Source organism: Oncorhynchus clarkii, chromosome 19, assembly GCF_045791955.1.
Source record: "Oncorhynchus clarkii lewisi isolate Uvic-CL-2024 chromosome 19, UVic_Ocla_1.0, whole genome shotgun sequence".
Classification (NCBI taxonomy): Eukaryota; Metazoa; Chordata; class Actinopteri; order Salmoniformes; family Salmonidae; genus Oncorhynchus; species Oncorhynchus clarkii.
In genome coordinates, this window is record NC_092165.1 from 22,627,882 (window position 1) to 22,653,429 (window position 25,548).

General features: G+C 40.7%; 1 pseudogene; it reads right to left on the minus strand.

The window, feature by feature from the left end:
* Positions 1-25,548, minus strand: part of LOC139374438 (BRISC and BRCA1-A complex member 2-like) — a 181,880-nt pseudogene that overhangs the window by 21,973 nt on the left and 134,359 nt on the right.

The window sequence follows — 25,548 nt, forward strand, 5'->3', positions numbered from 1 at the left end:
GAGGAGCAAGCAAGTAAAACTAAAAGAAAAACCAAGACAAAAAATGCAATGGAATGACAATGTACAATAATTAAGAGCTGTCAAAACCAAACAGTGTGTGCGTGTGTGTTTAAGGGCGAGTTTCACTCCAGGTCAGGAAGCCGAGAATACAAACTCTTCTCAGTTATAAACCAGTAGCTGATAGGTTGGAATCCCAGGCATTTGGAATGTTTGCATATTTTGGGCCCTCCACAGTTCCAAACTAAGACTGAAAACTACTTGTCAGCAAAACAGAGATAAGATACTGACTTTCCTTGGAGACTAGCGATGTAAACAAAGAAAAGTTCATCTGTTCCATGTAACTATCAACTTTAGGACAAAAACTCAACTGTTACAGTTAAGCACTCCTTTGCTGTGCTAAGTAAACACGATAATGCTAGAGATAAAGCCATTAATTCACTAATAGGTTCAACGGGTTCTTGTTAAATAGAAAAAAGGTCAAGTAAATACAATTTGGGAGAGCCATACATCTATAATTTTATTTAAAAAAAAATGCCATATAAATCTTTACCAGTGTGAGTAGTGATATGTGGATTCAATTAAAGTGATTTGATGTCCATACTGGTAGTGATTATTAGTATGACAAGGATTGTTTTTCTTTTCATGTTACCATTATAAATCCAGATAAGTTTAATTGAGATCAAATCTATTTTGCGAGGGAGACCTAGTCCAAAGATGGCAGCAGGTTCTAGTTTTGTGCTAGTCGATTGGATTACGTGACTTAAACAAATAACTTCGATTTGAATCATTATCATCATGTATTATGGGTAATTACTGTACAGTATGGTAGCTCAAATAGTCAATGTTGTCCAGTATGCTACGGGTGATTGTTTCCCCTAGGTACAGATCAGCTTCCCCTCCCCAATCCTAACCATTAGTGAGGAAAAGGCAAAACTTATTCATCAGCATCTAGGGCATCTAGCATCTACCTTACATCTGTCCAGTAGTGTCTTGCCTTACTTGGCTCTTTTGGCCATCTCGTTGCCGTCCCATCGCGGGCTGTAAGGGTAGGATGTCACGCCCTGGCCTTAGTTATCTGTGTTTTCTTTATTATTTTGGTTAGGCCAGGGTGTGACATGGGTGATTTATTTGTGTTTCGTCTTGTCTAGGGGTTTCTTAGATTTATGGGGTTGTGTTCAGTGTAGTTGTCTAGGCAAGTCTATGGTTGCCTAGAGTGGTTCTCAATCAGAGGCAGGTGTTTATCGTTGTCTCTGATTGGGAACCATATTTAGGCAGCCATATTCTTTGGGTATTTTGTGGGTGGTTGTCTCCTGTGTCAGTGCCACACGGGACTGTTTTCGGGTTTTCACGTTTCTTGTTTTGTATTCTGTTTAGTTTCTCTGATTAAAGAACCATGGACTTTAACCACGCTGAATTTTGGTCCTCCTCTCCTTCCCAGGAAGAAAACTGTTACATAGGACTTCTGCACCTGCCAGTGGAGCTGCTCACTGTTGGTGAAGTGGTACACAGACTGGAATGTCAGGGTGGGCTGGTCCCGTGGGGAGTAGAGGAAGGTCCACTGGAGGAGGAGAGGTGAAAGAGAGGGAGAAAAAGAGAGTTTGGGGAGGAAGACATAGTGAGAATGAAAGGTGTGTGTGTTACTCACCATGGACAAGGAAACATATGTTTTTCTAAATGAGGAGAAGAGTGAGCTTGGTGAATCCCTCTGCATCGTACTCCACCACCCCCCTGCATAAAGACACTAATGTGCCCACCATAAAAATCAAATACAATGTTACAGATATGCTTGCTCCCACAAAACGTTTCCTTGCCCTTCTCCCTTTACATGCGCACGCACACCAGACTCACATTCCAAAGTGACTGAGAAAGGCAGCAATGTACTCTCTCCTCTTGTGGTAGCCTTGAATGATATACTGCACCTGAGAACAGGGGAGGGAGAAAGAGAGGGAGAGAAACACCTACATTATTCTCAGATAACAGCTGAAGCAGAACTGTACAATATTAAAATTTTACTTTTTGGATTGGCATCCTGAAAAGCCAACCAAATAAACTGAAAATAAAAAGCTATTTAAATCACTTAATCAATTGAGTGACTTGAGTTCAAATTCGCCCCAGTTTAAAATCCATGTGTACCAACCAGGGTTTTGCTACTTTGATGCAAAAATGTACACTGATCAAATACGTATCCAGCCTCTCAAGAAGACGAGAAACCATATCATTAAAGCATCAATCGATACTCTTCAACTTAATACGGCAGGGTTTTTAATGTGCACTTATCGAAACACTGAGATGTCAAACTCAAAGCGTATCAGAGAATGTGTGTACACTTGGGGTCAGACACCAACCTGACGACCCCTTAATGACGCTAATAAGCATGAAGCGCACGCATCCACCCACCACCCCACACACACAAACCAGACTGTTGTAGTGTGTTGATAGCTCTGAGTTGCGGTTGCTGGTGTGTGTGCCTAGCAGGGACGCTCCAGGTTCGGTCAACTATTGACCGTTCTGACTATTGACGTTCTGGACAGGTGAGCAAGACTGCTGTGACTGCACTGACCACCTTACAGCCCCAGACCGAAATCCTAATTTCTAAATCGCAAAAATAGCATAGTCCAGTCAACCAATGGGTATTCTGTGTCAAAAATCAGTTGTCATTAGTAAAGTATATAAGCATGCACAGAAGGGGAAGTTTCCCTGTACCATAGACAAGGCATTAGCTTGTTTCCCTCCAATTCCAATCTTAACCATGCATTACAATATGTCTGTGTTGCTGGTGATTTCATTACATCACCTATGGTTGTGGTTATTTATAAATACAAACATAGTATCCATTCACAAAGGTTATGAATAAATGCCTGTGTTTCCCGATGCATTGGGTGCCTTTTCTCAGTGGGTTTTTCTCAGTCTGCCACACACACACACACACACACACACACACACACACACACACACACACACACACACACACACACACACACACACACACACACGCACGCACACACACACACACACACACACACGTACACCTCCTGCTGGGAAACACACAACACAGTGACTCAGAAACCCCTATTCAAGTCTATTCGTCTTTGTTTACGTAGGACCAAGTGGGGGGTAGTCACAGCTCTCTGAAAAGCAGCAAGGCCACTGTCTGTAAAGAGTGTGTTTATTTAGTCACAGCAGGGTGTGTGTGGAATTGTGGATCACTGTACTTAAACACACCCGCCCTCCCTGGCATGACAACAGGGAATCAAGCATTCCTATTGGCTGTGTGGTAGTCTAACCGATGACAAAAAGGTGAGATCATGCAGCAGGTATTCAATGTGCCCGCACCCAGGACGTGCCGCCTCCGCTTCTGGCATGTGTACATGCCCCTGGAGGGTATTATGCAATGTGTCCGGAAGTGTTTCCTGTAGTAATGTGTAACAATCCTCATTCACCTCATTTCTCTCTCTCATACACTGAAGTTTTGCTTTTCATAATGTGTCAGGTCTTCCATCAACACATCTCAAATCAAATTGTGCCTTACCGTGAAATGCTTTACTACAAGCCCTTAACCAACAATGCAGTTCAAGAAATAAAGTTAAGAATGACTAAATAAACTAAAGTGAAAAAAGAAACAAGAAAATTACATAACAATAACAAAGCTATATACTGGGGGGTACCGGTACCGAGTCAATGTGCAGGTTAGTCAAGGTAATTTGTACATTTAGGTAGGGGTAAAGTGACTATGCATAAATAATAAACAGAGAGTAGCAGCAGTGTAAAAACAAAGGGGGAGGTTCAACGTAAGTAGTCCAGGTGGCCATTTGATTAATTGTTCAGCAGTCTTATGGCTTGGGGGCAGAAGCTGTTAAACCTCTTCGAGCTACCCCCCTACTTTTTTCAATTTCCGCCTGAAGACATACCCAAATCCAACTGCCTGTAGCTCAGGCACAGAACCAAGGATATGCATATTCTTGGTACCATTTGAAAGAAAACACTCTGAAGTTTTGTAAATGTGAATTGAATGTAGGAGAATATAACAATAGATCTGGTTTAGATAATACAATAAAAAAAACATACATTTTGTATTTTTATTGTTGTATCATCATCATCAAAGTTTCAGAATGATAACTTCCAAAATGAGTGTGCTACATGACATTTATCATGAAGTCACCCAGGTGTCCCACACAAGTAGCTCAAATGTACCCAAGTGGCCAAATTTGTGAAGTTATACATTTTGAATGGAATAACTATATACTATATACAAAATACCAAAATACATTTGGGCAGATGAACACCACTTGTGACAGGAGCTGGATGAACCAGCTTCAGTGGGGGATGGACACCTTGGCACTGGGGGCTCACATTCGGAGTCAGTGTCACTGTGAAAGAAAATGTTCAGTTAGAATAGTTTTACATATGAGCCCTGTATCAACAGGTATAATAAACAGATATATATAGAGTACAGGGAACATAAGGTTGAATATATTATTATAGACCTGCTAGATCTACTGTCTCATTTATATTATGACATTTCAGCTAGATCTACTGTCTCTATTATATTATGACAGACCAGCTAGATCTACTGTCTTTATTATATTACAACAGACCAGCTGTATCTAGTGTCTCCATTATACTTTGGCCATTGTTGTGGGCCTGCCCTCCACTCAACAGCCTCAAATAGGCTATTTCATTTCACAAATAATATTTTATATTATTAATTTCAAACAACGGCATTAGCATGAGAAGAACTTACCAGTCCAAAATGATGTCCTCTCCGTTCAAAAAAATATTCCTCCATTTGGGAATCGCTATATGAATCATCCTCAATCAATTTCTTAAAAAATTGTGTGTACATCTGTATATCTAGACTTAGATTTAGCTTTCCCTGACTTAGTCGCCATACTGATTGATATATAAACAGCTGAATATGCGCTTTACCAAAACAATGCTTTGCGCAACATGCGTAGCTCCTTCCGGTAGGAATCGTCAATGGCGAATGAACCTCTTTACGCCGACGTTTACTACATGGGTTGGTCTTCCAACACATAAACATTACATTTTGCCGTTTACCTCAGCTCATTGGCTATCTTCCCAGCTAGATTTCAAGACGATCAGTGGTCATTGGGTTAAAAGACAGTCAATCAACGAAACAGCGGGCAAATCATTGGTGCAGAATGATGTCATTACTTGTTGTCTTCAAATCGGTTTCATTCAGTCAATACGTCCCGCGAAATGGCCCATCAGGTTTAATTGTGTTACAAACAAACCAGTTGATTGCAATGAAACCAAACATGACTGGAAAAGTCACGTTTTGTGTGTGTATTTACCTCAAATGTGTCGTCAAAAATGGAATGAGAAGGAATTCACGACACAAGCGGTTCACAAAATGTTTCGTATTAGGTTATAAAAATTGATTGAACAAAAGACCATTCATTGTATAACAATGAGCATTGGGATTGCAAACAGAGGAAGATCGTCAAAAGGTAAACTATTTATTTTATTGCAGTTTGTGATTTTGTTACGCCTGTGCTGGTTGAAATAGTTGTTTTTTATGGGGCTCTATCCTCATTTAATCGTATTCTTTCGCAGTAAATCCTTTTTAAAATCTGACAACGCAGTTGGATTAGCAAGATTCTAGGCTTAAAAAAATGTGAGACACTTGTATTTTCATGAATGTTTAATATGACTATTTATGTAGCGATCACCGTATGTTGTCAAATTTCATCCCGCTACCGGGTTCCGCTCCGGGACCGCTCGTGGTGCATAGCAGAGAGAACAGTCTATGACTGGAGTCTTTGAAAAACAGTGTGTTTCATAAACCAAAAGAATGGCTCAGACATATTCAGCATTGCATCAGCAAAGGTGACACAGATGTCAGTTGTGCTCTAAATACTGAGTTCAACAGAAAAATAGGTGACTAAAATTACCAAAATAACATGCTATTACATTTTGAGGTCTGACTGATTCATGTAGTACAGCCCACCTTTAGTGTGCTTCATTGTGAATGCTTGTTCCTGAATATAATTTAAACCAACAAATTCTCATGTGTTTGGATTTTGGTTCAATTTAGTCTGTGTCTGGCCAGGTAAAAGACAGTTCTTTCTTCTTTAACAATACAATTGAACAAAATCCGGTCCAATGGGAGCCTGATGAAGACCTGGTGGTCTAAACATTGTCTAATCAATTCACATGGGAGCATAATGCAGTGTACAGAGTACACTTTTTTGATGTGAAGCATGTGCTCCAAGTCTATCGATATGCAGATGTTATTTTTTTTCTATTCATCAAAACACTCAATGAATAATTGACGTCCTGTTTTGTGGAGAAAAGCAGTTGGATGCTTACACACAAACTTCTGCTCCTATTTGATGGAGTAACATTGACCTATCCCCTTCTCTCTCCACCCTGTTGTGCTGCTCTTTTCTTCCCCCTGGCTTACAGGGAAAGCAAACATGCCACATTGCATGCGTGAGCGTTGCAAAATAAACTAACGCGTGCATGTTAGTAAATTATTTTATCCACACTGCTTGCGCATGTCAACAAGCGTTTGTGTTGCCAAACACTAAAATAGAACATTGGTAGCCTTGAATGAGGTTTTATTTAATATGTTTGACGCACTGCAATTCCCGTGTCTCCAATCTACCCACATGGGTATACAAACCCACGTGGGTGCTTGAAAGATGAACAAGGAGAATCAAAGATAAACTAAAAACTAACTAGGTTCCCTTTTATCTGTGGATTAATCGGAGAAGAGAAACATGTGATTTTGTATGACTCTGGGTCCAAATTCTACAAATATCCAGCTAAAGAAAGGAACATATGCATTGAAGGTAAAATGACAACCCAATGTTTATCTCCCAGGACAAACTACAGCAACAGCAAGCTACCCCAAATGAATATAGTTGGTTCTATTATTTTAACCTGTGTGTCATGATCACGTCTGGTGTGGATAGACAAAATCAACATGCAGATGATGGCCAGCGTGGATACATGGACAGTTTGGTCACAGTGTTAATCCACCTTCATATCATCATAATATTATTGGGGGCCACATTATTATAGGAACGACTTGGGAGAATGATGAGCCACAACAACAGATCCGGTATCTCAGTATCAGAAGTCAAAATACATCCAGACTGGCCTGCTAATGTGCCTTTTTTTAGAACTTGTCGAGAGTAGACCCACAACTAATCCAAATGGTTGCCTAGGCAGATGCAGTTATTTCGGGAATGAAAACATTCAAAACGCAGGGCTTTGATGAGCTTCAAAATGAAATTTACTCAAGTTTACAGCAAAATATTGTAATAATAATAATACAGTTAATACTTTTGGTGTTGTAGTCTATGTAGGATAATTTCATCACCATCCAATCTGATCACATCATTGCACTTGCTCTCTCTCCTGTCAAACTCCCTGCCAGTTGTTTTGGATGCTTTATACAGTTGCTTGCAAAAGTATTCACCCCCATTGGCATTTCCTATTTTGTTGCCTTACTGCCTGGAATTCAAATGGATTTTTGGGGGGTTTGTATTTGATTTACACAACATGCCTACCACTTTGAAGATGCAAAATATTTATTGTGAAACAAGACAAAAAAAACAACTTCAGCGCGCATAACTATTCACCCCCCCCCCCCCCCCTCCCCCTCACCCTTTTTCAACAATTACAGCTGCAATTCTCTTGGGGTTTGTCTCTATAAGCTCAGCACATCTAGCCACTGGGATGTTTGCCCCTTTTTTTCAAAGCAAAACTGCTCCAGCTGCTTCAAGTTGGATGGGTTCCACTGGTGTCAGCAATATTTAAGTCATACCACAGATTCTCAATTGGATTGAGATCTGGGCTTTGACTAGGCCATTCCAAGACGTTTTGGTGGGCGGCCCTCTTGGCAGGTTTGTTGTGGTGCCATATTCTTTAGATTTTTTATTATGGATTTAAATGATGCTCCGTGGGATGTTCAAAGTTTTGGATATTTTTTGACAACCCAACCCTGATCTGTACTTCTCCACAACTTTGTCCCTGACCTGCTTGGAGAGCTCCTTGGTCCTCATATTACCCCTTGCTTAGTGGTGGTTGCAGACTCTGGGGCCTTTCAGAACAGGTGTATATATACACTGAGATCATGTGAAACTTAGTCCACCTGTGTGCAATCTAACTAATTATGTGACTCCTGAAGGTAATTGGTTGCACCAGATTTTATTTAGGGCTTCATAGCAAATGGGGTGAGTACATATGCACGCACCACTTTTTTAATTTTTTTTTTAGAAACAAGTAATTTTTTTAATTTCAACAATTTGGACTGTTTTGTGTATGTCCATTATGTGAAATCCAAATAGCCATTTAAATTACAGGTTGTAATGCAACAAAATAGGAAAAATGCCAAGGAGGATGAATACTTTTGCAAGGCACTATATATGCTGGCTATACATTCAGCTAGGATTTCTCCTTGAATATGCTATTAGTAAAGAAAAAGCTTGAAATAACTGTCCAATAAGCTATTGTAGACTAGCTGTTCCTGGGACTCCACAAGACCTAAGGAATAGCTGAAAGGCAGGTGCATAATTGGAGAGGCCAGGAGAGGCCAGGTGCATAATTGCACAAGATTACAGTGAAGACAGACAAGCTCTCAGAAAAAAGTATAAAAAAGGGTTCTTTGGCTGTCCCCATAGGAGAAGCCTTTTGGGTTCCATGTAGAACCCTCTGTGGAAAGGGTTTTTCATGGTACCTAAAAGGGTTCTACCTGGAACCAAAAGGGGTTCTTCAAAGGGTTTTCCTATGGGAACAGCCAAAGAAGTATTTTAGGTTCTAGATAGCACTTTTTTTAATAGATTTTTTACAAGAGTGTAGCCTACAATATCTGTGCTTTCGCCTCGCGAGGCTGCGCTCCCAGTCCCAAGCTCAAAAAAGCTCCCTTATTGCTGAAATCTTTTAGGGACATGAAAATTATCGTACCTAGGCTTGAAGTCTTGGTGGTAAATGGTTATTCTGTCATACCTTGTTGGTGAGGAGCTGGCAGACTTGAGGTACATAGTCGATGAGGCAGCCTCCACTAGGGAATGTTGGGATGTGTAGTGCAGAGGAACCTCCCAGGGCGCTGATGGACAGAAAGAAAAATAAAGAGTTAAACTACGGTACACAGCAATTCACAGCAATTCAACTCATATCCCTACTAATCCCTAGATTGCTTACAGCCGTGCTAGGGTCGGACAGGCTTCCTGTGTAGATTAAGACACTGCGTAGCTGTATTTCTCCACATGTATCCTTCTCACACATACAAACCCCTCCAAAGCCTAATTTGAACAGCTGAAAATCACACAACCCCTCAAAGAGAAGGGGAAGGTTTCTGGCACGATGCTTGACGCAAATCAGCAAAAAAGACGATAGTCATGTGCCCATTCAACCTGGACTCAGAGCCATAGGAAACAGTTAAGAACAAATGATTATTTACAATGATGGCCTACCCCGACCAAACCGGGCCAATTGTGTGCCGCCCTATGGGACTCCCAATTGCGACCGAATGTGATGCAGCCTGGATTTGAACCAGGCAGTGACACCTCTTGCACTGAGATGCAGTGCCTTAGACTGCCGGGTAAGACGTATGATACAACGTCCTCTAATTCGTATGGTATTGTACAGAAGGGGTCATAGCTTAAACCATAAAACTACACTTTAGGGTCATTGTGAGAAGACACGTCCTGTCTTGTGAGGACCACTATTTTTCTCTTTGTTTTCTCATCTGACATCCTCTGCTCTGGTCTTGCAGCGTCGCTCCGGTGGTGATTACCGCACGTTTGTATAATCAGGAAAACCAACCGTTCGTTCGGCCCTGGGATGACTAACCGACCGACGGTCGTCATTCCTCGTTTTTCTTATCCTTTTCTCCGTGGGCAAAAGAGAGGGATGAACCAGTGGGCTTGTTGGAGGTCCCTGGCTGAAGCAGTTGTGGGACAAGTTTTGCGGAACAGTCATAGGTGAACGATTATGATCGGCATTGACGTGACTTGAGTATCCTCGTAACTGACTGACTGCTCTTTTTACTGCTGAACTATCACGGGTAGGATATGTCAGAGGTCAAACATGCTGCCACGGAGCCTCGGGGGCGGGATGAGTGTTTGACGAGGGATCACGAAGGCCCAATAGAAATCGTAAACCATGTTTTTTCATTGTGTGAATTAGATTGAATGCCATTATAAGGCAGTATTTGGTGTTCTACAGTAGTGGTGTTGTGTTTCACCTTTTAACAAGAATATAACTAATAGTCCTGGGTTCACATAGTATTTTCTTTCAAATATTTGATTGAGCCTGCATGGAGTGCCAGATGGACAGGGTTTGCACTTTTGGGGATATTCTGCTTCTATAGCTCCAAACAAGCTCAATCAAGAGCAACCAAATATTTTTCTGAATGAAAACAAACACTATTTGAACCCAGGCCCCTATTCAGGTCTCTACATAACTTTAGTTACAAGTTTATATGCAACGTTCTGAACATTTCACCTTACTGAACACACGTCTGATGGCCCAAAACCACAAGGTGTGGTGGGAAAGGATGATGATATCGTATGGGTCAGACAGAGGTTGTAACTGGAAAAAGCATTTGAAAAAGTCACACTGCAATATCCAGGCATGAGGGGGAGTTGCCTGAGCACATTGTGGGAGGCAGTTAATGTAATCCACGGATGTTCATCAGTAGATTCATCATGTCTAAAATTCTTTGGGAGTCTTCTTACTGGCAGGCCTCATTTATAAACTGACGACTGGGCGGAATATACACAATGTGGGCTGTGACCGCTTCCCTTTAATGCAGTTTTGCAAAGCAAACAATTGCGGTTTAGCAACTATCTAGTGTTGCTCATGATTTAGATACAGTATGAGTAAAAAGTTGGACACACCTAATTTTTCTTTATTTTTACTATTTTCTACATTGTAGTGAAGACATCAAAACTATGAAGGAACACATATGGAACCATGTAGTGACCAAAAAACATTTGAGATTTGAGATTCTTCAAAGTAGCTTCCCTTTGCCTTGGCTCTGCACACTTTTGGCATTTTCTCAAGTAGCTTCATAAGGTAGTCACCTGGAATGCATAAAAAAAAAAAAAAGTGTGCCTTGTTAAAAGTTAATGTGGAATTTCTTTCCTGGACTACCACAGCATTCTGTAGTGATATGCCATCCCATCTGGTTTGCTCTTTAGTGGGACTATCATTTGTTTTTCAACAGAAAAATGAACCAAAACACACCTCCAGGCTGTGTTAGGGGCTATTTGACCAAGGAGAGTGCTGCATCAGATGACCTGGCCTCCACTATCACCCAACCTCAAACCAATTGAGATGGTTGGACCACAGAGGGAAGAAAAAGCAGCCAACAAGTGCTCAGCATGTGGGAACTTCAGACTGTTGGAAAAGCATTCCAGGTGAAGCTGGTTGAGAGAATGTCAAGCGTGTGCAAAGCTATCATCAAGGCAAAGGGTGGCTACTTTGAAGAATCTCAAATATAACATTTATTTTGATTTGTTTAATACTTTTTTGGTTACTACGTGATTCTATATGTGTTATTTTATAGTTTTGATGTCTTCACTATTATTCTACAATGTAGAAAATAGTCAAAATAAAAAACGTGGAATGAGTAGTTGTCCAAACTTTTGACTGGTACTGTATATATAGTGTATGTAATGCATTTGAAAATGTCATTCATGTATTTGAAAAACATTCTGAGAAACATTTTAGAATATATTTCCACATGTATTTATCTATATATTTAAAATGGTATTTGGAAATGTTTAATAAAATGTATTCCAACGTGCACTTAAATGTATCTTGTCAGGAATATTTTAATTAAAATGCAAGGCAAATAAAAAAGTAGACAAAATCATATTGTCATGAAAAGGTTCTTGTCTCAACAATTAAACCTAATTACAATTTAAATTAAACACACCATAACACATTAACTGGTGTGACAATCCATTTCATGGGAGGCCAAAAAGCACAATGAAAAGCCACACCCCCAACAAGCCATGCTTCCAAGTCTTCTAATAGGCTGCCACTGCTACAATATTCACTGAGTATGCAAAACATTAGCAACACCTGCTCTTTCCATGACATAAACTGACCAGGTACATCCAGGTATGATCCTTTATGGATGTCACTTATTAAATACACTTCAATCAGTGTAGATGAAACATGTTAAAGAAGGATTTTTAAGCCTTGAGACATGGATTGTTTATGTGTTCAATTCAGAGAGGTGAACGGGCAAGACAAAATATTTAAGTGCATTTGAAAGGGGTATGGTGGTAGGTGCCAGGCACACCGGTTTGAGTGTCAAGAACTGCAACACTGCTGAATTTTTCACGCTCAACAGTTTCCTGTGGGTATCAAAAATAAATCAAGCCAATTTAACACAGCTGTGGGAAGCATTGGAGTCAACATGGGTCAGCATCCCTGTGGAATGCTTTTGAACCCTTGTAGAGTCCATGCCCTGATGTATTGAGGGTGTTCTGAGGGTAAAAAGGGGTGATTCCTAATTATGCTTCTTAAATTACTCTACATATTGATAAATGGAAATCATTTTTGGGGCCACCAAGCCAAAACTTTGTTGAATAAAAAAATTACTTGATTTCACCTCATTTTAAGTTAACAAACTTCATAAAAACCAACCATCTAATGAGTGAACGTTTAGTTAATCTGAAACATTCCTGCATTCTGACTGTAGCCAGATCAGTCGGGGCAATAGCATTCATAAAAATATCATCCGTATATAGATTAAGTTTACCATTTTTAACAGATTGGCCAATGGTGCTTATATAAATAGTGAAGAGGTCCCAAAATCAACCCTTGTGGTGCACCATTATTTACATCCTGAAAGTCAGACTTAACCCCATCAATCACGATGACCTGAGTTCTGTCTGAACTCAGTATTGAGCGTATTGAGGACAACTTATTCAATAAAATAACATGATTAACAGTATCAAAAGCTTTTGACAGGTCCACAAACAAAGCAGCACATTTAATTTTAGTGATTAAAGCATTGAATAGATCATTAAAAACTAAAGTGGTTGCTGTATGCCCAGGCCTAAATCCTGATTGGTTTACATTCAAAATACATTAATCAGACAAAAAAGAGCAAAATTGTACATTTACCAAGGATTCAAGAATCTTAGCTTGACAAGGAAGCCTTGAAATGGGGTGATAATTATTAAGATTACTACTATCCCCCCTTATGGAATGGCAGCACAAGAGCTGATTTCCATACTTTTGGAATATATCCTGATATCAATGTTAAATAAATAATGTGGGTCATAGAGCCAACAATAATGTGCGCAGCACACTTAAGCCAATTGGATCCAATTGGTCGGCCTCTGTGGATTTATTGTTGTCTATTGCTAGAAAAGCATCCAGTAAATAGCCTAAAATAAAAGCTTTTACTATAATTTCTCTGATCATTCAGCAAGTTTCCCCTATCAGCATCCTGCCCAATATTATTGTGAATAGGCTTAGAAGTTATTTCAAAGAGAAATAATGGTGATTAAATGCATAAGTGATGGCGTATTTTTCCTTAATGAGACCAGTGTCTGAATGAATTTGTTGTGGCAGAGAGGAGGAAGTAGAACCCTTCAGGGATTTGAAAGTTTTCCAGAATTTAGCCGGGTTCCCGTTACAATCCGAAAGAGCGGTAACATAATAATCAAATTTAGCCTTTCTGATTTGTCTTACATAATAATTCCTAAGTTGCTTTTAAAGCTAGCCATTCTTGGACTAAGCTTGTGTTCCTGGCCTTGACCTCTTTTATGAATGATGTCTGAAAATTGTTCTCAACTAGCGTACCTGGTTAAATAAAGGTGAAATACATTTTTTTTTATACACGAGGTGGTGGAGTGGCCAATCTTATTAAAAATAATTTATCTTTACTGAAAAATGTAATATATAAACATCCATAACTGTTATAGGAGTCACCCGTCCTCTCTCATCTAACTAGTGTTGGCACCCATGCACCCATGACCAGCTCGGAAACCAGATTGCATAGCGGAGAAGGTACGGTAGGGATTCGAAATGGACGGTGATCTGTTAACTTGGCGTTCAAAGACCTTAGAAAGGCAGGGTAGGATAGATATATGTCTAACAGTTTGGGTCTAGAGTGTCTCCCCCTTTGAAGAGGGGGATAACAGCGCTGCTTTCCAATCTTTGGGGATCTCAGATAATATGAAAGATCGGTTGAACAGGCTAGTAATAGGGGTTGCAACAATTTTGGCGGATAATTTTAGAAAGAGGGTCCAGATTGTCTAGCCCGGCTGATTTGTAGGGGTCTAGATTTTGCAGCTCTTTCAGAACATCGGCTATCTGGATTTGGGTGAAAGAGAAATGGGGGAGGCTTGGGTGAGTTGCTGTGGGGGGTGCAGGGCTGTTGACCGGTGTAGGGGTAGCCAGGTGGAAAGCATGGCCAGCCGTAGATAAATGCTTATTGAAATTCTCAATTATCATGGATTTATCGATGGTGACAGTGTTTCCTAGCCTCAGTACAGTGGGCAGCTGGGAGGAGGTGCTCTTATTCTCCATGGACTTTACAGTGTCCCAGAACTGTTTGGAGCTTGTGCTACAGCATGCACATTTCTGTTAGAAAAAGCTAGCCTTTGCTTTCCTAACTGCCTGTGTATATTGGTTCCTAACTTCTCTGAAAAGTTGCATATCGCGGGGGGCTGTCCGATGCTAATGCAGTATGCCACAGGATGTTTTTGTGCTGGTCAAGGGCAGTCAGGTCTGGAGTGAACCAAGGGCTGGCTATACAGTGCCTTGCGAAAGTATTCGGCCCCTTTGAACTTTGCGACCTTTTGCCACATTTCAGGCTTCAAACATAAAGATATACAACTGTATTTTTTTGTGAAGAATAAACCACAAGTGGGACACAATCATGAAGTGGAACGACATTTATTGGATATTTCAAACTTTTTTAACAAATCAAAAACGGAAAAATTGGGCGTGCAAAATTATTCAGCCCCCTTAAGTTAATACTTTGTAGCGCCACCTTTTGCTGCGATTACAGCTGTAAGTCGCTTGGGGTATTTTTTCCCATTCCTCCTTGCAAAACAGCTCGAACTCAGTGAGGTTGGATGGAGAGCATTTGTGAACAGCAGTTTTCAGTTCTTTCCACAGATTCTCGATTGGATTCAGGTCTGGACTTTGACTTGGCCATTCTAACACCTGGATATGTTTATTTTTGAACCATTCCATTGTAGATTTTGCTTTATGTTTTGGATCATTGTCTTGTTGGAAGACAAATCTCCGTCCCAGTCTCAGGTCTTTTGCAGACTCCATCAGGTTTTCTTCCAGAATGGTCCTGTATTTGGCTCCATCCATCTTCCCATCAATTTTAACCATCTTCCCTGTCCCTGCTGAAGAAAAGCAGGCCCATACCATTATGCTGCCACCACCATGTTTGACAGTGGGGATGGTGTGTTCAGCTGTGTTGCTTTTACGCCAAACATAACGTTTTGCATTGTTGCCAAAAAGTTCAATTTTGGTTTCATCTGACCAGAGCACCTTCTTCCACATGTTTGGTGTGTCTCACAGGTGGCTTGTGGCAAACTTTAAACAACACTTTTTATGGATATCTTTAAGAAATGGCTTTCTTCTTGCCACTCTTCCATAAAGGCCAGATTTGTGCAATATACGACTGATTGTTGTCCTATGGACAGAGTCTCCCACCTCAGCTGTAGATCTCTGCAGTTCATCCAGAGTGATCATGGGCCTCTTGGCTGCATCTCTGATCAGTCTTCTCCTTGTATGAGCTGAAAGTTTAGAGGGACGGCCAGGTTTTGGTAGATTTGCAGTGGTCTGATACTCCTTCCATTTCAATATTATCGCTTGCACAGTGCTCCTTGGGATGTTTAAAGCTTGGGAAATCTTTTTGTATCCAAATCCGGCTTTAAACTTCTTCACAACAGTATCTTGGACTTGCCTGGTGTGTTCCTTGTTCTTCATGATGCTCTCTGCGCTTTTAACGGACCTCTGAGACTATCACAGTGCAGGTGCATTTATACGGAGACTTTATTACACACAGGTGGATTGTATTTATCATCATTGGTCATTTAGGTCAACATTGGATCAGAGATCCTCACTGAACTTCTGGAGAGAGTTTGCTGCACTGAAAGTAAAGGGGCTGAATAATTTTGCACGCCCAATTTTTCAGTTTTTGATTTGTTAAAAAAGTTTGAAATATCCAATAAATGTCATTCCACTTAATGATTGTGTCCCACTTGTTGTTGAAAAATACAGTTTTATATCTTTATGTTTGAAGCCTGAAATGTGGCAAAAGGTCGCAAAGTTCAAAGGGGCCGAATACTTTCGCAAGGCACTGTATCTGTTCCTGGTTCCAATTTTTTTAATGAGGCATGCTTATTTAAGATGGTGAGGAAAGCACTTTTAAAGAATAACCAGGCATCCTCTACTGTCGGAATGAGGTCAATATCCTTCCAGGATACCCTGGCCAGGTTATCCTGTCTGTCAACTCTAAACACATTATAACCCTCAATATTAATAGCAGAGTCCAGAAAGTCCCCAGAGATCCAAGTTTCAGTCAATACAAGAATGTCTGGATTAATCTGCATAGCTCAGATGTTGATGTAATCCAGTTTAGGAAGTAAGCTCCTAATGTTCAGATGCATCAATCCAGGGCCTTTACAATGTGTAAAGTCACAGGGAGTCTCCAACTCAAACAAGCTACGTTCAATAGGCGGTTGCAGGCCCTATCTGAGGGTGGATATTGATATAGTTAGTATGGCTATAAGATGATATAGAGCAAATGGTGCAGTTCTATCTCTATTGGTAATAAAGGAAGGAGTAGAAATTGGAATTACTTTTCCAAGGTTAGCACAATAGGGCCTGAGGCCGAAGCCAATGTCAATATGGGGAACTCTGAGTAACCAATGATGTAATGTTATAAACTGACTTACATGGGCTTTGGTAGCTATCGTGAAACAGACCAGGCCCTCTATGATTTGAAAACCGATTGGATATTGAAGTTTATGAAATTCATATTTGAACTAAAAGCACTGGGTGAGCAGACCACAGTGGGCTTCTCTTTTGAGCCAACAAGTGGAGTTCAAATGAAGATCACAACTGACAACACCCCTGGTAGTACAATAACACTTTGAAAGGATTGGCGGTCTTACCTGAGCGGGGCTTGGTCTATCTCTGAATGTATTTTTATTTTCTTTGTATGGGTGCCCCTGGTGTAAAGGACTTCAGCATTAAAATGAGTGCTAACGGGGCAAGGAAAGTGTCTCATCAAAAGCTGAATGAAAAGGTCAAAAAGGAATTTGGAATATTTTGTTAAATACAACGTTCTGATCACTCCCTGTCACAGCTGTTGAAAGAACTGGACCAAGGTGCAAGGTGGTGAGCGTACATGTTCCCTTTTTATTTAGGATGATGCCGACAAAAACAATAAACAATCCAAAAACCAACCGTGATGCAATAGTGCCAACAAACAAAGACTACTTCCCACACAGAAAGGAGGGAAAAGGGCTACCTAAGTATGGTTCCCAATCAGAGACAACGATAGTCCCTGATTGAGAACCATACCCGGCCAAAACATAGAAACACAAAATCATAGAAAACGAAACCCAAATCACACCCCGACCAAACCAAATAGAGACATTAAAAGGCTCTCTACGGTCAGGGCGTGACACTCCCCATCAATTCTTTGGCCCAAAGGGTTCCCAAAGTTCCCATAGACCTAAATCCGTGTGTACAGTATGTTTTGGGTGTTTTGGGCTAATTAATGACACTCTCCCTACTCAGAATTTCATGAGAAGACTTTGGCCCATGGCAATATGTTCCTGCAACCCTGCTGTTCTAGTTACTGTCCTGACATGCCAAAAAGAGTTTCCAAAGAAACTTTAGTCACGACAGAACATTTTCTAGAGAAACTTTAATTGTGACAAAGACAGGTTCCACAATCCAAAGAACCTCAATAGCATAAGGTAAAATGGTGCCCAAGTAAAAAATAATTCCCTTCAAAATATTGTTCTAGGAATTGTGGGTGACGTAGTCTCATGAAACTTCCTCTGTCATAGTCAGAACCCAAATCAGGTTACACTGGGAGAGAATATGCTGGATCCACCAGGGACACAAAAAGCATGACAGGGGTGAGGGTGAAGTCAGGCAGCATGATGTTCTGTAGAACAAAGGATCTCCTCCACACAGTGTGCAACCTGGAGCTCTTTGGGTGCTTTTGATATACATGAGGTGCATTGCGGAACACTCACAATTATTTTGATGTGTGTGTGCGTGCGCGTATGTGTGTGTGTGCATGTGGAGTGTTCTGGTGGGTGCCCGCGGCTATTTTAAGTATGCAGCTCCCTCTGGATATGAGTCCATTCAGAGGGAGGGCATTATAGCTATGGCTACAGTACAAAGACTATAGAGAAAAATTGCAAAGAATTTGGGAGCTTAAAGCACACAAACACAAAAGCACACTAAGAAATACATTTGTGGAGGCACACATAGATCATAGAAGCACATACATAAAGACAAAGGCACTTGCATTCACAAGGGGCACGCATGCACACACACACACACACACACACAGAGAGACCCAAACATTGCGCTTCCGCAGCCTAAAACTGTCTCTCTCCGTTTATTTTTTGGGGGCTACCAAATCGGCTTTGGTTTGGGGGCAGAGACGGTGCCCACTCAATTATTTTATGTAATGCTGCAGGCTTTCTGGTTAAATCGAGAGGCAAACGACTCATCTCATAGAACGACTCAGGTTCAGACCAGCCAAAAGTGGAGATGAAAAGAGAGAGAAAGAAGAAAAAAAGAGATATAACAGTGAGGCAGGGAAATGGGGAAGGAGAAGGACAGAAGAGACATGGTCCGTCAATCCAAACCTTTTAGATGGCTAAAACTTGTAGATGACTTGTAGATGGCTGGCATAACCATGTCCATTTAACTTTAAATAATGTAATGATTTGAGTAATGACATTTAATTAGAGGCTAAAGTCCCTTTAAATATGCACTCTGTCATCTTAATTACAACACATTTGTAACATATTGAATTAATTGGATTCGTAACATATCACACAAAATGGATGACGTAGTACACAAAAAACGGGGACCACTTTTGGCTCATAAGCAACACTTTAAAAACTACTGGCTGAAATTCTGAGAGTGCATATTTTAAAGAGATCAGCACTACAGTACAGCCTGTCCTTATTCAAGTGGCTACTGAATGTACTTTTGAATAACGACAATAAATGTTCATATTTTTGTATGGCACATTTCAATATCCCAAGGACTTCACTTCACAGTCAATCAAAGAGGAACAGTCCTTTTGAAGATACAGAAGTAGGCCTACATGCATTCAGAAAACACTGCTATCTTGGAATCAAAACCTCATCCACAGCATGTCAATACAAGTATCGATGTGAAGTGAATAAACACAATGTGTAGGAGAAGAAACTCTTAACATCTTTCCAAATCAATGCGAGGAAGAGGGGTGAAAGTATTTACGTCTGAGCAAACTAACGTACAATCTAACATACAATAGCTACAGCCCTATGTATGGGCAAATATGTGGGTGTCAGTGGAGTAGCTATAAAGTTTCTCTCACTGGAACTGCTGGTCTGTTTGAAAAGAGAGACAGGAGAGAGGTAGAACAAGAAAGAGATCGAGGTATAACATTAAGAGTGAGAGTGAGTGAGTGAGTGTTAGAAAGGTATAACATCATAGCTTTGGGGGGGAATCTCATATCCCGGAGCTACCGTGTCTCTCTGAGGAAAGAAAGGGAAGCAAGAAGGAAGTGAGATATCAAACGGCTTCAGGAGTGACGGAAGAGAAGAGAGAGCAGAAGAGAGGAGAGAACAGCCCTATGTGTGGTTTTTTCTCTCTCACACTCACTTCAATCGAGTGGGAGCGACCTCACTGTGTATAGTAGCGGCTCTTGGCTCCTCTTTTAAGTCCCACTCTCTCCGGCTCCCTTTGAGGCTACGCCAGCAAGACTGACTGGGAGGCGAGAGAGAGAGATCATAAGCAGAGGGGAGAAGCAGGGGAGCGAAGAAGGAGGGAGGGAGAGGGAGAGGACAGAGGGAGAAATTAAGAGGAGAGAGAGGGATGACGGGAACAAGAAATAAAGGGAGAGAATGATGAAACATGAAAACTGAAAGAGAGAGAAGAAAGGAAAGAGAGAACACAAGCTGTCAAATTTTTCAGATTTATTTAATTTTTCTTTGTCAGCTTCAAGGGAAGGGGGACATCAAGCCGGGGCCAAAGTGGAATGAGTACACAAGCAAGGGCAGACACACACACACACACACACACACACACACACACACACACACACACACACACACACACACACACACACACACACACACACACACACACACACACACACACACTTTGTTGAGATATTCTGAAACGACTTCATCCCATGCTTCCTGAAGCACCTCCCACAAGTTGTATTGGCTTGATGGGCACGTCTTACGTACCAAACGGTCAAGCTGCTCCCACAACAGCTCAATAGGATTGAGATCCGGTGACCGTGCTGGTCACTCCATTATAGACAGAATACCAGCTGACTGCTTCTTGTCTAAATAGTTCTTGCATAGTTTGGAGCTGTGCTTTGGGTCATTGTCCTGTTGTCGGAGGAAATTGGCTCCAATTAAGCGCCGTCCACAGGGTATGGCATGGCGTTGCAAAATGGAGTGATAGCCTTCCTTCTTCAAGATCCCTTTTACCCTCTACAAATCTCCCACTTTACCACCACCAAAGCACTCCCAGACCATCACATTGCCACCACCATGCTTGACAGATGGCGTCAAGCACTCCTCCAGCATCTTTAAATTTGTTCTGTGTCTTACGAATGTTCTTCTTTGTGATCCGAACACCTCAAACTTAGGTCCATAACACTTTTTTCCAATCTTCCTATGTCCAGTGTCTGTGTTCTTTTGCCCATCTTAATCTTTTCTTTTTATTGGCCAGTCTGAGATATGGCTTTTTCTTTGCAACTCTGCCTAGAAGGCCAGCATCCCGGAGTCGCCTCTTCACTGTTGACGTTGAGACTGGTGTTTTGCGGGTACTATTTACAGTTTTTTTCGATTGCTAAACGACAGTGGGCACAACTGGAGTCACATGTGCAAAACTCTAACTACAGTCTGCACTACCAACAGTCACCTGAGCTAAACAGTTCACATCACCTGCAAAACTCATTCCAAGCAACACAACTCTTAACACATGGCTCAAAACACGCTCAGTGCAGCCAAACACTATGCACAACCCTCACTGAGATAACACACACTGTCACTCAGAACACACTGAGAGTAAAAACACTAGCATCAAACACCAATACAGAAAATACAAACTTTTCATCTTTACAGTTTGAACAATTTCAGTGACTTCATACAAAGTAATATTTTCTTCAAAGAAAAGAGTGACATTCTTTCACATGATTTATTAAATTTTTTAGAACATAACAATTCTTTAAGGTAAATTAAAATTAGCAGTTTGCTTCAATAGTCTGTAGTAATTTACGGAATTACAGTAATGAGAAAAAAAAGGTAGAAACTAAAAGTACATACTGTAATTCAAACAAATAATTGAGGGGCTAATCCTACCTCTCTCTAGCATCAGGCCACAAGTTTTCTTCAACATCACATCAAATGTTTTCTCTTGCCATGCACCTGGGGAAGAACCTTCTGGAGTGCCTTATCCATCCCTGGCAGTCCTCTGGACTTGTGTCCTCACATCCGGCACGCATGGCTTCCAAAAGAGACATTTGGTCATGTGGGTGGTGACCAAACACTTTCCACCTCCAGGCAGAGAAAAACTCCTCTATTGGGTTGAGGAAGGGTGAATATGCAGGCAGGTACAAAACCATAAATCTGTGATGTGCTGCAAACCAATCGGTGACAGCTGCAGAGTGGTGAAAAGCAACGTTATCGCAAACTATGACAAAAACTTGGGGGTTTCTTACTGGCTCCCCCTGTTCTGCTGGCACTAGCTGAGCATAGAGCTGTTCTAGGAACAGTGTTGTATGGGCCAATGAGTGGTGTGTTGAGAAGCAAACCATCATTGGCCATTGCAGCACACATGGTGATATTTTCCCCCCTTTGGCCTGGAACCTCCACAGTGGCCCTTTGACCTATAACATTCCTTCCTCTGCGCCGTGTTTTGGCAAGGTTAAATCCAGCTTCATCGATAAATACAAATGAATGTGGTCTTTCCAGTGCTTCCACCTCCATTACTCTCTGAAAAACAGTAAGTGCACAGTTTTACTGTAGAAATGCTAGTGTTTTTTTTACTGTAAATATTTTGTATAGCTGTGTACGTAACCTCAGACGTCTTACCTGGACATATTGGTATCTTTGCTCTTTTACCCGTTCACTGTTTCTCTCGAACGGTACAGTGTATAACTGTTTCATTGTAACTTGGTGTTTCTTTAGGACTCGAGCAATAGTTGTTGTGCTGACAGAATTAACATTTTCAAATATATCATTATCAGCCAGCACTCTATCTTGAATCTCCCGCAGTTTTATTGCATTGTTGACAACAACCATGTCAACAATAGCATTTTCCTGCGCATCTGAAAATATTTTTCCTCTTCCCCCTGTTGGGGGCAGCCTTTGGGTCCTGTTGTAAAAATATATTTTACAGTCAAAATTACTGTAATATATATCTGTGTAAATATTCTATAATTGCAATACAAAATAGATTCCTGTAATGTTTTCATTTACTGTAAGGATGTAACTCTCACCTGTTTGCATGATGGAAAATTCGCATTACAGATGCCACTGTGGATCTTTGCAGATTGGGTTGCACCCTCAACCCTGCCTCTCTCAATGAGAGACCATGGTTCACGACATGGTCTATAAGTGTAGCCCTTATTTCATCTGAAATAACAGCTCTTTGTCTTCTTTGTCTTCCTCCATGCATTCGCCCTCTCCCTGCCACCCTTCTCCCTCCACGAACCCATCTTCCTTGTTCCATTTCCAAAATGAGTCTTTCTGAGCTCTACCTATATATACTGTAATATGTGTGTGTGTTCACTAACAAGTCCAAAACAAGACACCTGCTTAGCCTTTCAGCTGAAATTGCAATCAGCAGTGTTTGAAAGGCACAAGGCTGAAATCTATTCCGTTTTAAATGTGTGGTTCACAGTTTTGACAGCAGTGTGTGTAAATCCACAGTGTTGTGCAGGTTGTGGTTAAAGTCATGGGATAAGTGTGTAGAGTTTTGAAAACTGTGTTCAAGCAATGAAAAACGAACTATAGTTTGGTCCACATGAACTGCTGCTGTGCAGACTGTAGTTAGAGTTTTGCACATGTGACTCCAGTTGTGTCCACTGTCGTTTAGCAATCGAAAAAAACTGTAATGAAGATGCCAGTTGAGGACTTCTGAGGCGTCTGTTTCTCAAACTAGACACTAATGTATTGTCCTCTTGCTCAGTTGTGCACCGGGGCCTCCCACTCCTCTTTCTATTCAGGCTAGAGCCAGTTTGCGCTATCTGTGAAGGGAGTAGTACACAGCATTGTACGAGATCTTCAGTTTCTTGGTCATTTCTCGCATGGAATAGCCTTCCATCATTTATCAGAACAAGAATAGACTGATGAGTCTAAGAAGAAAGGGCTTCGTTTCTCTCCATTTTGAGCCTGTAATCGAACCCACAAATGCTGATGCTCCAGATACTCAACTAGTCTAAAGAAGGCCAGTTTTATTGCTTCTTTAATCAGAACAACAGTTTTAGCTGTGCTAACAATTGCAAAATGATCAATTAGCCTTTTAAAATGATAAACTTTGATTAGCTAACACAACATGCCATTGGAACACAGGAGTGATGGTTGCTGATAATGGGCCTCTGTACGCCTATGTAGATATTCCATAAAACACCTGCCATTTCCAGCTACAATAGTCCTTAACAATGTCTACACTGTATTTCTGAACAATTTGATGTCATTTTAAAATGGACAAAAAGCAAGGATATTTCGAAGTGACCCCAAACTTTTGAACGGTAGTGTATGTTGTACAAAAAAAAAGTAAATTATGAATTATTTTGTCTTAGTTAAGAGCAAATTGGCTTCCAATTGGCTTTGATAAAATTTCCAATATCTCAGTCCATGTGGAGATTCTGTAAGAGTTAAATGGAGGCCAATTAGATGATGGTCCGATCGCATTCGGTCTTCTATAAATACTTTTAAAATGTATTTTTATTTTCTTATTTTCCACCATAATTTGCAAATAAATTCATTAAAAATCCTACAATGTGATTCTTATTTTGTCTGTCATAGTTGAAGTGTACCTATGATGAAAATTACAGGCCTCTCTCATATTTTTAAGTGGGAGAACATGCACAATTGGTGGCTGACTAAATACTTTTTTGCCCCACTGTATATCTCACTAGGTCAGGGTTTTTCAACCTCCATATATCCACTAGTTCTAATGTATCCATGATCTTTGTGATCTCCTTAAGTGCTTGAGGGTGATAGTTTGTAGAATGATTTCCTTAAAGATTCATTGAGGTACTTAAAACCATATTATAATCTCCCACCATAAAAATAGATTATTTTGTTGCTTGTGAGTGAGTTTAATAGATTATTATATATATTTTCGAAAAAGTGTGGATCATCATTCTTTGGCCCATATAGATTAATTAGCCAGATCTTTTTGGTTCAATAGCATATTTAAAAGAATCCATCTTCCTTGTGGATCTGTTTGCACAATCAGATCAACATTTGTATTAATTAGTAAAATCACCCCTTTTGAGTTTCTTTTGCCCATGACAAAAATATATTTCTCACGCCCAGTACTTTTTCCACCCAACCTCATCTATATTTGTAGAATGAGTTTCCTGTAAACAATAGATATGATGTTCTTTCTCGTTTAGCCATGTAAAAAAAATATTTTTTTCTGATCTGCTAAGCCATTACAATTATAACTTGCTATACCTATATCCGCACTTAACATAATGATACCCAAGTTTCAATTATACTTACCACAACCAATGTTGGTAAACTTAAAAGCACCATGATGACTAAGTGTCCAAATAAGCTGTACCATAATAATTTGTACTGTTAAGCATACTGTAGCTGTAACTTTGTAAACCTCTAATTGTCCTAATATTCCACCCACTAGAAAATGGTGGTCTACTTGAAACATGTTGGTATTACAGACTCAGTCAGGAACAGGTTAAATGTCAGTGAAGATACTTGCCAGTTGGTCAGCGCATGCTCGGAGTACTCATCCTGGTAATCCGTTTGGCCCTGCGGCCTTGTGAATGTTGACCTGCTTAAAGGTCTTACATCGGCTATGGAGAGCGTGATCACACAGTCGTCGTAACAGCTGGTGCTCTCATGCATGCTTCAGTGTTGATTGCCTCGAAGCGCACATATAAATAATTTAGCTGGTAGGCTCGTGTCACTGGGCAGCTCTCGGCTGTGCTTCCCTTTTGAAGTCCGTAATAGTTTGCAAACCCTGCCACATCCGACAAGCGTCAGAGCCTGTGTAGTAGGATTCAATCTCAGTCCTGTATTAACGCTTGGATGGTTCGTCGGAGGGCATAGCGGGATTTCTTATAAG